At 40.5% G+C, this 15,070-nt stretch overlaps 1 protein-coding gene across 1 annotated transcript in view; it reads right to left on the reverse strand.

Moving 5' to 3' along the window:
• The window catches only part of ARHGAP15 (Rho GTPase activating protein 15), a 500,572-nt gene that overhangs the window by 390,956 nt on the left and 94,546 nt on the right, over positions 1-15,070 (reverse strand). The window lies entirely within an intron of this gene.

Here is a 15,070-nt window from a genome sequence, read left to right on the forward strand (position 1 = left end):
ATGCTGGATTACAGAGTTTGCAAAATGAGAGAGTTCCAGATTAGAGACGTTCAACCCATACTAATAATCATAATTAGTAGCGGTTATAAAAAGAGTCTCAAAATACAAATAGATGAGCTTTAAAAAAAATCTCTTACTTTCCCTTCTCTGTGTTCTCCTTTTCCATCTCTGGTAATTCTAACCCTTTTCTCTGATCCTTTCCTCTGCTGTAAATAAATTATTATCCTTATATTTGAAGAAAAAATGGTTTTCATCCCTTTGATTCACCATTATTTAATTGCATTCTTTCTCTGACCTGCACACAACTCCTCACTCTTCCCTGCTCATTTTCTATTTTCCTTGTTGACATTCTTCTATGTTCCCCCAGGTTTTTTTGTTTTTTTGTTTTTTTTTTCTGCAACCCCTAAACCAAGTCCATCATGTTATAGTCCAAGTATATGTAATTTATGGAGTCCTATTCCTTAATTTGAAAATTCACGGTAAGTGCTATATTTGTTTTCACAAAGCAAAGGAAAAGGAAAACAGAAATACACAAAGTCAAGTTATGTTCTTTTTGTATTCCTATTCACATGCACACAGACACCTCACCACCGTTCTCTTCCAAAGGAGGACTCATTTTTTCCAAAACTGGGAATTCTCATTAGTTTAATGGTCTAATGGAGTTTTCCAGGCTCTTCTCAAAAGGTATGATTTTTCCAAACCCTAGTAACAAACCATTACAAAATTTCCCATGAGTAGGAGGCAACAGAAACTTCATTCTCTGAGACTGTTGTTCCACAGGAGCCAACTCACTTGAAACGAGAAACATCAGACCGGAGAATTGACCCTTTGTGAGTCAAGACAAAACCTACTACATGAGCACATGGAAACACTGATAAGACTATGTCTACGTGCTGCAGAATTAATTTTAAAACCTCTCTCTTGGACACTAGGGGCTGATGCTGTAAGCACCACACACTGTCCTGTAATTTCAGCTTATGAATACAACTTTTGAAAGAATGATCCCAAATCATTTTAAAAAATATAGGGACAAACGTTCAGCTTCACTTCAGGCCACTTCCACCATTCCAACTGGATAGGGCCATAAAGTGAGCAAAACAAGGACCATCTAGAGAGCAAGAGTACCTAGGCAGGTATACATCATCCTCCTCTGCCCTTGAGGAGCATGCTTCCCCACTAGACAGAGAGACAGACAGACATGTCCTAGCTATGATAGTGGTCCATGCTAAAAATAGCAGCGTGTCTGAAGCAGCATAGAAGCTCAGGATAGCCAATCAAGCTTGGACCCAGCGAGTAACAGAAGTTGAGACTTGGATGGCTAGCACGAGACACTACCCACTGGATAGAACTAACATAAACAAACTTGCAGATGGGAGAGGGCAGGCAAAGGGGGCAACTGCTCCAATTGCTGCAAAGTGGCCTGGAACTCTGGCTGCAGCTGCTGCTACACTGCCAGCGATGATAGCTGGAACTCCAATCCCTTTTGAATTACTACATTGCTAATGTGCTGCAGAGTGTGGCTGTGGCTGGGGGGGCGGGAGGCAGCACCATGATCTGGTGGCATTGAGGGCTGAAGGCCCTAGGCTGCACCACTTCTGGGGGTGGAACCAGAACCCACTCCCACCTTGCCCCAGGCCCACAGCAGCTGTCTATACTGCTGAGCATACTCCTGTAGTATGAGCTATCTTTTGAACCTGAATCTGCTTAAAACTGATGAGCCATCTCTGAGCCCACAGAATATAAGGGGGAATCAGAAACAATTACCCATGGGTCTTATGAATAGGCTGAACATTATACAAACCAGAGGTTGGACAACCCAACTGATCCCATGGGCTCCAAAGAGAAAAAATCTCTCCAATCAGCTCAATATCTGTGACTGGCTGGTAGCATTCCGGTAGCCAATAATTTCAATAAACTGCCCTTGCACCCACCATGCCTACCAAAACCTGCTCTAAACCTGGAAACTAGTTTCGTCACCAAGTACCTCGTGGCCACCGAGGGGATGGATTTCATTGAGGATCCCTTACTATACAACCATTATTTTCGTGTGCAAGTGGCTGTCTCCCTTGCTGCACCTAGGATTGGTCCTGACAGGAACCAACAAAATCAGAGATGTCCTGGAGTAAGACTGTGGGTATCACCATTTGGCCGATGAATGGGGTCTCCACCCTTTATATCTCCTGCTGTGCGCTCCAGGAGATGAAGGCAGCCTTACTGCCTACTTCTTGGACCTTTCTTGCATAGATGCCATAGGAGCATGCTTCCTGCCTGCCCATCAGCTCTAGCCCTCTGAAACTTTTCATCAAGCCCTTGTTCTGTCATTCTCCCCCCATCCTTGTCCCTCCCATTGCACAACTTGAGCCAGCTGCATAATCTGCAGCCAGTTTGTTGCTGAACCGTGTAAAGAACACACCCATACATGCTCATGCTCCATATTTTTTATTTTCTCACTGTTGTATCCCACCCAGATACCAACCGATGGGACCTTCTGCCATCTGAGTAAGGTGAGGAATTCTGGTGAGCCAGCCTGTATTCCTCTTCAATCCCATGGCCCACCAGGGATATCAGTTAATGGCTCCTTCATGGAGTTAGAAGCACAGGAAAGTACGTGGTATGGTTCACCCCCAATCTCCACACCTGCCAGTTTTGCAGCATGAGGAAGACTCTGACGCACATTTATCTCCAGTGTTCCAGACTGCAGCTCTTTTACTGGCTCCTCAAGAACCTTCTCCTAAGGCTGCACTTTTTTTTTTCCACACCTCTGGATTTATGCACCATATCTGTGATCCCATGAAACCCCAAGACCTCCTTATCAGCTCCTCCTGGCACTAGCCAAAGTGGCCCTCTGCCATATCAGGAAAAGGATGCTGGATTGGGAAGTGCTCTGTGACAGTCGGGCTTCTTACCCTTACCCTCTCCAATCATGCATCTGGACAGAGTTCCGGTGGCCTAGGTCTATGGGAGAGACCTTAAGACACAGGCGAGCTTGCAGTCATCCTTTATCCCAACTTGGTAGGTGCTCCAGCCCTCCTTGTTTCCACACTAGCCAGCACCTTTTCTACTCTGCACGTGCTCCTGTCTCTGCCCACCACCCAGCAACTCTGACATGAGGCCTGTGGCAAAATAGCTTACTTCTGATCATACAAGTGACACGCTAAACTATTCTCAGAGCTATGCATATTAAATCACTTCCAACTCTGCTGATCATAGATGACATGCTCCCTAGAATATTTAAGCTCTGTCTCCACCTCATGGAAAATTTATACAGAGAACACAAAAGAGGATAATTGTCTCTTTTTGTATAGAACCTAAAAAAAAAAGAATTTAGCTGCTTCCCATATGCATAAAAAGAGTGTACGGTCCCTGTCCTGAAGCACCGAAAGTCTAAATCATAAACCTGCAGAGACTGACCTCAGTGACACTACAAACATGCTAAATGTCAGACATGAATCTGTAAAGTTACATCTGCAGGACTGGAGTTTAAAAATAAAATGAGATCAGGTCATTAAGAGGAATGGGAGCTACACTAATAAAATTATCTAGCAATGTAAGTTGTTGTCCCATATGTATAGGATGGTAAGTCACAGTTTCATAAACGTTTTACAGCATTAATTAAATATAGTGCATTATTGTGAGATGAGGTCAGAGAACAAGGAGAACATATCCTTTTTTATGGAACAAAGTGTGAGAGAAGAGGCCTGCTTACAGTTCCTTCTAATTGACATCAAAATGCCCACACCTACACGAGTAGCTTTTCCCAGAAAAAATATTCAGAGCATTAACACAGAAAATGAGGTTTGTTGACAGTTTTTTGTCAAAACTCGGCACATCCACCAGCAGCATTGTACCTGTCCCCATGAGGTATAACTCCTCTCTTGACAGTGTTCTGTTGACAAAATTGGGCAAGAGATACTCCAGGGCCCTTTTGTCAGGAGACAGGTCTTCCAGTTCACCAGGCAGCCCTGTTTGCAGATCTTTGGGTCAGCCATTCTGTTAAGAGAGGTCCGGGCAGCCTTGCTGCTCTCTGTTGACAGAGTGGATTGCTCTTTCGATTTGCTTTTATGTGTAGACACAATTCAACAGAAGTTTTGCTGGGAAATCCCTTCTGACTGTGACTTCTGGTGACAGAGGCTTCTTGTGCAGATGTGGCCAATAATAAAAGCATCTACTCCTGTGTCCTCAATGCATTTAACATAGTGTCTTTTTACCAGCAGTACTCTTACATCCCCTGCATCTTAATCAATAATTAAAATTAAAATTTATTTATTTACTTTTGTTTATTTCATTGCATAATATATCTCAAAAGATTTCTAAGTGGGCTTCTTTCCCCCTCTGTCATAATTTAAAAATACAATTTTATCAGAAACTTAAAGCAGGTGCTGTTCACTCGAAAACAGAAAAATAACAGACAAGAAATAGAATCCAAACTCAATCAATATCGCCATCCATATGTAATACAGGCTGGCTCAATGTGGCCTTCTGTCCCCCTCTCGTGGTGGCTAGACTAGCTAGATTGTTGAACCTGCTACAGCTTGACTAAGAGACCCATATCTTTTAGTTCATGCAGTAGAGTCTCATACCTTAAGCTGTACAGTCCCCACTTTGAGCCTCAGTGCTGCTCAGCTTCAAAGACAAATACAAGCCTGTAACAAGTCCTCTTTCCCTACAAACAGCCAAAGTACTTGAGATGATTTTGCCGTGGATGGTTATAGTTCTTTATGGTTAAGAAACTCAAGGAGTTGTCTCCATAACAGAGACCTGCTTATGGAAAGCATCAGGCTGCCAGCTCCAGCTGTTTTATGCCCAGTGAGTTTACACACCGCTGCTGGCTATAGCTTTTTCATTATTATACCAACCAATACTCTGCACTACACCAGACATTTGTAGACTACAATTTGCAAACTATTGCTCTACATGAAATGGACAGCTACCTTTTAAAAGAGGTATGGAAGGTGTTACAGTTCAAACCTCTCTAATCCAGCACTCTCTTATCTGACAACATCCATTGTCTGTCATGATTTTCGTTAGCCAGACAATCACTTACTATGGGTGTGGGCAAGTTTCCTGTGGTACCATAAAATTTGTTTGTAGTCACCAGTCCTGGCTCGCAATGTTATGTGCTGTAATTTATCCCCAAATGTACTCTAAGAACCCAGTAAGCAGTGGAAGTGTTGGTAATGTGCTAGACAGTATTGACCTTGCATGGTCCAACGAATTCTCTCAGCACTAGTCAGGTCCTGAGGACTCCAGACTAGAGAGGTTCAACCTATACTTGTTACTTGACTATGTTAAAACCAAACTACCCTCCACAGCTCTATATACCCTTTTGAAACACCTACCAGGCCTGTCTTTCCCCAGCAGGATTTTTACTATGTAAATCACTCTCAGAGTAATATGTGACTCCCTACCATAATCTGGCACCCATTTGTGTGCAAATGTGAGGTGCTGTCTTTCAAAGAAAGGACAGCCAAGGCTCTGCTTGCACAGCCAACATCAAAATATCAGCCTTGCTCATTAAAGAGAAACAGAAAAATGGAGCAAAGTGACTTAGCCAAGTTTTTAGAAAATGTAGTGGCTGAATACAGAAATACCAGCTCCAAACATGTAAACAAGTCAGATTTGATTATCTCTGAGTGAGTTCATTTGTGATTCATGTCTCTGTTTTGCATAAATTTGATACATTGCATATTTCTTTAATGTCCGGGTACATATAAAGACAAATATGTGCTTCATTATATTTTTAGCACTGACTCGCAGTACTGACGCTATCAACATAATGGTTTTACATTAATTTAGAAGTTTTGTTCTGAAGATCCCAAATCACTTGAACAAAAGACACTACTCTGCCCTCAAATATATGCAAACTTTCCATTTCTCTAGTGCCTTTCACTTACTGATCTCGAAGTGCTGTGAATAAAATACTGAATCAAGTCTCACAGATTCCCTCTAACACAGAAAAATATTTATAATACCCCATTTCCCAGCTGGAAAAACTGAAGCAGAGTAAATCTAGTGAGTTTTAATGACTTTTCCAAGGTCACACATAGCATGTCCTCACCCCGTGCTTTAACTCAGGCACCATCCTGGGTAGTCTTTTTATACCAGTAAAAAGTATCCACGTTTTCACCACAGAGGAGCAGATGCTTCATAGTCATTCCTTTTTCTAGTACAAAAACATGACTGCATATATGAACTAGGCTTTACTGGTTTATAATAGCAATATTTCCTGTTAAATCAGACATTACCTCATTTAATAATGAGCTTGAAAGAGTGTTAATAGAACTAACTGGACAATCAGGGCTGGTTAAGAACCTATTTCCTTGGTAAGAACTTTACAACTTGCTTCATATATCACTTACAAATTACTAATATTTGTTACATCTGTAATACATTTCCTCTGGGGAGGGGAAAAAAACAAACAAGCAAAAAAAACCCCTTCCTATTCAAATTGAGAGTCAAATCCTTATGACATAACCCTAGAATATCAAGGGAAGCACAAGGCCAAGTGAAATTAATTTATGTCCCTGTAAACAGTTTTATTGGAAAAACATCATACAAAACCCCTCTCGTGGAAAGCATTCCATTTTTTAACAGTTAACCTAGCAACAATAAAATCAAGCCAGAGAAAGCCAATGTGGATACACATAGTGTCCACCAGATGGCAGCAATGTGTTTATGAATAATGCAGTAATATGTAGTCCACTTCCATTTCACATTTAAAGTATAAGATAATAATTACTTCTTTAGATATGAACAAACCGAAATAAATTCAGCCAAAAAGTAAAGAAAAATAAACAGCATTACATTTATAAGTTGGTTATGGCTGACTAGATGAGATTGATCTGTCACAGTATAGAGTGGAAATCAATGATGCTATTGCTCTTCTTACTCTTCCACAATCTGTTTGGGCCTTTATGGTCTTCAGTTGTTCTCCTCCAACAACATTATTTCACATGCACATCAAGCATTAGCTGATATTACTTTTTCTTTTTGCAATAGAAAATGCCTGTGGCTCAGAATAAATATTTTTTTCTTTCTGTTGGACAAATAACACCTGCAATTATGAAAGCTGCAGTGTGTAGCTATCAAAACCTGAGTCAAATAATTTTTTGAGAAGCACTTGTGTATATGTATCTGCCCCCTTCTTAGAGAGGCATATCTCAGCAGTTACACGCCTGATTAGATGGGGTCACTTATAAGCAAAAAAATTATCTGTTCATTTATTTTAATTATTATTTCAGCAGACTGAAATTAAACGGCTATTGTCTGGTTAAAGTTATAACTTTTTAAAAATACCAGTAAAGTCATGCTTCACAGCAACCATTGACTAGGCTTTCATCTGGGAGTAGCAAGGATTTACTAGCACACATAGCACCAAATTCAACCCATTGGAAGTACAGACAATAATGTGAGTGTTCACTGACTGCCTTGGACATGAACTCATTCATATCTGAATACAAGGCTGTCTTGTGTTACAGCCGCTAAGAGTCTGGATCAGTGAGTGCAAAATGACACCAGTGTCACCATTCTATACCACATAAATGATTATCCATGGGGCAACATAGAGGAGGATCAAACCCAGGGAGGCAAATCCCTCTCTCATTCACACAGGCTTCTTTGGAGTTTGGATGTACACCCTTACAAAGGAGAGCAGAAGTCTTCTCATGGTCTTCAGCAGAATAATTGGAGGCCAGGCTGTGTTTGGTCCCCAGTGAGTAAATATAGGAGATATCAGTACACAAAAAGGGCAGGAGGTTCACCAGCCCTGCTCTCATACTTCAGCTAGCATCTGTGCCCACCGTGATGGGATGAAAAAGCCGGGAGAGAACAAAGGGCTATTTGCCCATCACATGGCTCATCAAGGAATTTAAGGGAAAGAGGCTTTAAGCCTTTCCCGTCAGGATCACTCTGTCACACACCAACAAAATACTCATCCTCCACAGCTTTTCTTTCTCCTTCTAAAGCTGTACTTTATAACTACTCCAGATGCAATTCTCAAGAGGTTAGTCCAGAGACAGCAATAGCCATCTTCAGTGGACTAAAAAAGGGATTGTCCCTCTGAGAAGCTGTTACTAATAAAAGCCTAGTTTATTTGCCCTTGAAACCTTAGGTATATTTTAGAGTAGCCATTTACTACAGGAGATAGCCTACTGCAGGTGGCTGTTAGTGTAAGTTTCACACCAACAGTGACTTGGGGCTTAGATTTTTTAGCAAACAGTAGAACAAGTCACTACTGGCAGAGAGTTAAAGGCTCTCTGTACTGTCAATTTTACAGTCATGAAACGTGCGGAACAGCTGGGAGCCCAGAGAGTTCTGTATATTTGATAAGTGGAATGGTTACAGAATCAAGCTGCAGGTCAGCACTCAGATACTGGATATAGAAATGTCAATAGACGAGTAAAGGAAAGAAATTCTGCCTAAAATGTTGTAGTAACTGTTTCTTTATCTGCTCAAATTGTCAGCCCATAAACAACCTTCTCTTTCACAGAGGAGAATTCCCAAACTCTTTATACATAAAATCCTCAAGTGTCAGCCCTCAATCCAGCTTTTCTCGGCCCGATTGACTCCAGTTTTTCATATACTTGTTTCAAATAACCTGTGCATACTATAGGGGAGGGGGCAGCTCTCTGTCTCTATAAAGTACCAACCTAATTTCTGTTTCTCCTTATTGCTCTTATGCATGCAGTTCAAGGCTTTGTTTTCTCTTTCCTGCAATTAAGCAGACAGCAAAGGTTCAAGTGTTTATCCACCACTACCCCCATATCTGACCGTTGATTTATATCACAGAATCACGGAGAGTATAGTCCCTTTCTGTTTCCCCCACCCTCTTTTTTTGGGCACAATCTCATTACCTTGCATGTCTCAAAATTGAATTTGATCAACCACTTATCAGCTTGTGATCCTAGTCTATCAAAAGCCCTCTGAGTTTTATTTCATTTCCTCGTAGTGGTAGCCTAGTGGGCAAGGTGAACAATACGAAAGCATTTGCTGGTCATACATGCCATGTATATAATGCGCAAACATCTGGGCACATTCTGGAAGCATAAAAAGCATAAGGTTAAATGGGATGCCCAGTGAGAGTAACCGATTGCCTAAAAACGTACAGTTGTCTGGTAAGATAAATATTGTGGAATTGCTTGTGTTCTACCAGTGGCATTGGATGTCTCTGCACTGTGTAGTGGGCAGGAAGGAGCTGTGTTACTCTGGCAGGGGCTGCAGAGAGCTCTGCCACAATCTGCAGGGAAGGTGATGGATGCAGGGGTGCTACTGGGGAGGCTGAGTGCCTTTGAATTGAATTGTAAACCCTGTGTAAGACAGAAGCTGTTTCAAGTTGGGAGGCCTGGTAGCAACACTCCTAGTTTCAGCACTACAGAGGAAGCAGAATGTGTGCTGTCCACACACGCATACAGAAAGACAATCAACCTCCCTTCTCATTGTCCATTTGTCTGGCATCCTTTTCCCAGGGCAGAGAAAGCACAACATATGCCTTACACACACACACTGCTCCATACTCTACCAGGGCATTATTACTGTTCCTTCCCATCACACCGAAAGGCAGCTGTTTAGGAAGTGCTTCTTCTCCTGTTTCCCAGCATGGCCCTTGCTCACACAGCACAATAGAAACCTTGGAATGGAACTGGATTTTCAACTATATAATGTTTGCAGTGTACGTAACACACACGAGCGTACACACAGAAAATTATTATATTTTGCGCAGATGTGTTTAGTTATGTAGCTGGCTTTAGAAGAACTGCAGTAACAGTTAACCAGGGATAAAGTATTCTGCATTGAGGTATAGGGTGAAAACACAAATCTATGTGGCATTACTTGCATATATTTCTGTAGGGTTTTGTGGGACAGTGGATTAATGTAGAAATAATTTCTATATTAAAAGTTGAAATCTAATGAGTCTGCATTGTCCGTGTTTGATGATTATAGCAACTACAGGAATCAAAAAAAGAGGCAGAAAATAATCCCGTGCTTTAAAGTGAAAAAGATAATAACCTAATTACATCATGACTGAGAAATAAATCTCAACTGGGGGTAAGTCAGGAACAACTCCAGTGGTGTCAGGGGAATGTAAATGTGGTGAGAGAGGAGAATCATGTCCATTAATTCTGGTATCTGCAAAAATTTGTGGTTATAAAGTATCTGCTATCCAAAGTTTTCACTGTTCTTTACATATATATTGCAGTAAGATACAATATTATATTAAATTTGGGAATGGAAAAATAAACCACTTAGAAATTAGGTCTCCCACAACAGCATGCAGGCACTTCTGCCTTATACACACATTGTACAAAGTACCAGATATGTTTATGAAGCAGGGATTTGCAGATACACATAATTTTCAAGGTATTTACCCCAGTGTTCATATATCCACTAGATAGTCTGTGTCATGGTCTGAATCTAAGTGACTAACCCAATAGTGTTAGGGGGCAAGCCAAAGGTAGAACTGAAAAACAGTCCAGCTACCCTTTTCTCCCACTGTAACATACAAGTAGCTCTCATTGATTCCATGTGGAGTTATTGATATAATTTCTGAGCGGGAAGGGGGGACACACATCAGGAGTCGTGACTGCTAGCACCATTTCAACCCTTTTTCTTCTGCTCTAAATTCCTATTACAATCCAGATTATTTTTATTGCAGAGTATTATATTACTGACACAGTCAAAATGTTATCTATGTAAGATACAGAATTTGATGAGGATAAATTCAGATCCCTGTTATGTCAGTTTAACCAACAAAATAAATAACTTCGTGGCATGGAGAAATTAACATAAAGGTGTCTAAAACAGGGCCAGATCCATACACTATTTATGGAGTATCAGCAAAAGTTAGTGCAGGGGTGCACAAAGTTGGGGGGCAGCAGTGTGAAATTTCATAAGAGTGGAGCATAGCACAACTGGCTGCTGGGTCTCAGGCTCATCCATCTCATTAAAAATGTTGAAATATGTTACTGTTTTATTTATGTGTATTCACCTTTATATACTGATTAATAAAGTTTTTACATTCTACACATTCATTTTCTTACACATGCCAAGAGGGGTTTTTTCTTATATGGGCATAACTGAAATTACCATCAGTTTGGATTACAATAGACAAGTTTGGGGATGTGTGTATGGTGGAGAGGGAGGTGTTCCAATTGCATGGACAAAAAATGGGCCCAATATAAAAAGTTTGCTCACTCATGAGTTAGTGCACTGAGTATATGTGCCCCAGACAAAAGCTTCCTGTGGATCTGAAGTTACTGCCAGAGTGGGAGCTTTCTTGGGAGTCAATCTGAGACAGGGGAATGAAATTCCCAAAAGAACTAAGGATCATGACAAACCTCACCATACAACACTAAGTGCAAGCTTTGACCAGCCTTCTCTAATTCAAAACACACACAGTGTGTACATTTAAAACAAACAAAATCAAGCCCCCCAATACTATGAATACGACTGTTATGCCATTCAAGCCAATCTCACACTGACGAGAGTATGAGGGAGACAAAACAAACCACACGTGACAGATGATGGTCATGTCACTTGATGCACTTCTGGAGGGCACATCTATTGTGGCAATGAGGCTTATTTAGGAACCTGTATTGTACAGGAGAGAAAAGTTTATTGTTCAGATTCTAATCTTGATATAAACCTGGAGTAACTCCACTGAAGATAATGGAATGATTCTGTATTTACACTAGTATAACTGAGAGCAGAATCAGACATGTTATATGCTTACCAGCTGCAGGATAATCTCTGTTATATTAGGTCTAGGTCCAAGTATATTTTCAGTCAAAGAACAGAACTTTCTAATATTTTTCATATTTCTTACCATGTTTTCTAGGCTTTTACACATTAGAATGTTATGAATATGAGGAAACTGACAGAAAGGCAACCCTTTGAAATTAAAGTCAATATCACATTAAAGCTGTGGCAAAACCTGAGTATCAGTCTCTGTAATTTATGTAACACAAACCTCTACAAACAAAATGAACTCGGAAAATGAACAGAAACACCACTGAAATAGAATAATGGCTGTGTTTGTTAAATGAATGATGCTATTAGGGCAATGAAGCTGCTTACTAATTCATGCATATGCTGCATAGCATCTTTTTAACAATGGCTTTTTTTTTTTTAATCAACCAAAAAGTAACCTATGAAAAGTAATTATTTCAGTGCTATATTTCAATTTTGTATTTATGAAATCTGAGCAGTTTGGATCCAGGGGTAAATTAAATTCAAATGGACACACAACTGCCTCCCAAGCATCATGTCACAAAATTAAGTGCACACAGGGCTGCATGGCTTACACATGAGAAGGAAGAGCATGATTGAAGCAGGAGAAATGGGTAAACCTTATTCTGAAAAGTTCTCCACAAGCACACAGCACTGAGAACATTTTTCATCTAATCCAGCTACTAATGCCTCAGTCACCATATAAGTGCAGGTTGCAAAGCATCCTGTCATGTTGTTATTTCCCTCAGCAATAGCTTGCAACAAAATGTACCTCTCCAATACAAAATTGAACTTAGTAAAGAGGACAAAGGAGATTGACAGGGTGAGTGAGGGACTTTTTCTGTTCCAGCTGCTTATTGACAGTCCTGCCATCCCTTAGCATGGTTTTATTTAGTTATTACAACCATCTCTCTGTAAATGACACTTAGGATTATTTCAGATTATGTTGTAATCCTTTTAATCCTCAGTGCTTTAAATTTCAGGCTAAACACCAAAAAGCAAACTGGCACTTCGCAGAAATGTTTAAAGCATGTGATTGGAACATAAACCTTCTTTTATTCACAACTCTGATGAAGACCTAGTGCAACACATCATTTAGCAAAGGAGAACAGTACAGTATCTTGCTATAAATTGCTCTGTTGTTTGCTCAGATTTTGCTGAAATGGCTTCAAACGAGCTCTGCTTACTGATGCCATGTCATCAAGAAGACAAAGGTAAGTCACACTACAGGACATTGGTATGCAGTATTGGATGAAACTGAGGTATTTAAAATGCATAGAAATAGATAATATGCACACATTTTAGACAGGCCTCCCAATGGGGGTGTGGAGGGGAGGAGTGGAAGGAGGCACAGTTACCCAAAGGAGCTTTGGTTTGCTACTACTGTGGCAGCAGCTGTGGATGGAGACCTGGAACCCACAGCTGGAATTGCAGCCGGAGTGCTGCTCTGCATAGCTCTGTGGGCTGGTGGAGGCACATTGCCACATTCTGGGCAGCACTAAGGGTTGACTGCTCTTGGCCCCACTCCCTCTGCCCTTGGCCCCACCCCTTCTAAGGGTTCAGAGCCACCTCTCCCCCACACATGGGGCCACAGGGTCTGCAGTGCTGTCAGCCCTACTGATTTTAGATTACTTAGGCCTTGTTCTGATTAGATTTAGCTTAGAAAAGGAATAACTCAATTAAAAATAGTGGAGTAAATATCAGTATACAAACCCAAAGCTTTCTGCTGAATTTCATTTTCATTTGTGGTAGGGTTTTACATTTTCCCACCCAAATATGATGTTCCATATTAATGAATTAAGTATAGCCCATCTCTTTTCTGGCATGTCTTTACTAAGCCATGTACTTTTCTTAGCTAAAACTCAAATTTCAAATTTCCTGAAACTTGAGTGTTTGGTTTTCTTCAACACAAAAATCTCAGTTGTCATTTTGTGTGTGTGCACTATAATTCTTGGTCTCAGACTGAGCGTACAGGGTAAATCAAACTCAGAACTCAGCAGCCAGGTCTGATGAAACACATCAGCAGAAACCAACATTGTTCTTTTTTAGTCAAGAATGAATGCTCTGCTACTCAATACTCAACATGCGATGTAACATAAACCCTCTGACCATGCTTTGTTGCTGTGCTTTTGGACATACAATTATATTTATTCTAATAATTTCAAAATAAAGCAGGACATGTAGTTAATCACATAGCAGTGCATATCATCTAGGTTTAGTTTTCCAGCAAATCCTTTCCGATTCTTTTCATTTCAACAGAACAATGAACAAGTAGTTATTCAAAGGGTGGCTTATGTATGGTAAATAAATAAAACATGAATGCTACGTCTGCTTTACAGAGATCATTCGAAAGAAGCCCTTCCAGATGATCTGTTCTCAAAGAACTTCTTTCGAAAGAGTGTCTCTCACACAAAAAGGCAGATCAAAAGAATGATCTGCTCTTTTGAAAGAGAGCATCCACACAGTCCCTGCTCTTTCAAAACAACGGGCCTGGGATTGGAAAAAAACAGGTATCATGAGGCCTGGTATTTGGAAAGAAGGGCCCTGAAGAAGGTCTACACACATTTTCTTTCTAAGGAAGCTTTTGAAAGAAGGCATTCTTCCTGAAACGGGAGTGGAAGAGCGCTTTCGAAAGAAGCGCTGCATTCTTTTGATTTACTTTTGAAAGAACGCTTTTTGTGTGTAGCTGCTCCATGGGATCTTTTGAAAGAGCCCCCTTCTTTCGAAAAATCTTTCAAAAGAACTTGCTAGTGTAGATGCAGCCAAAGAGTGTTACTTGCACATTCAATAAACACATATAAGCCACCTTCCTTGGTTGTAAAATGCTGCTTGGACTCTCTTTTCACTCCTATTTCCTACTCTTTCTAATCACCTAGCACCAATCCCTTCAGTCCCTTCCCAAAAAGTCACCATTGTTGGTACCAAACAACTCTTGTCATCTGGCACAGACTTCTGGGATGTCTCCATCTAGACAATGCTCCATCCTCTTTTAGACTTACATCTCTAATTTCTCTCCCACTCCCTTGTTCTTATGAACAAATACTTTAACCATTTTAGAAGAGAATGGAGCCTAATTCTTCTCTATACCGATACAAATATTTCAGTGATCTCCAGTAGCTCTGCTACTGTGTAGTGGTATGCATAATTTGGCACTTTGAAGGAGATAAAACTAAAGAATGAGAGCAAAACACTACCAATATTATCTATGGATTATCTATGAATTGCAAAACCTCATATGGTAATATTTTATAAACCACTGCCAGATTTGAAGAGGACAGTTGCAAATACATGTAAAGGAAGGAGGTGCACTTGTCCTATTGACTTTAAGTGGTCTTAAATCCTGGAG

The sequence above is a fragment of the Carettochelys insculpta genome, chromosome 8, assembly GCF_033958435.1.
Source record: "Carettochelys insculpta isolate YL-2023 chromosome 8, ASM3395843v1, whole genome shotgun sequence".
Lineage (NCBI taxonomy): Eukaryota > Metazoa > Chordata > Testudines > Carettochelyidae > Carettochelys > Carettochelys insculpta.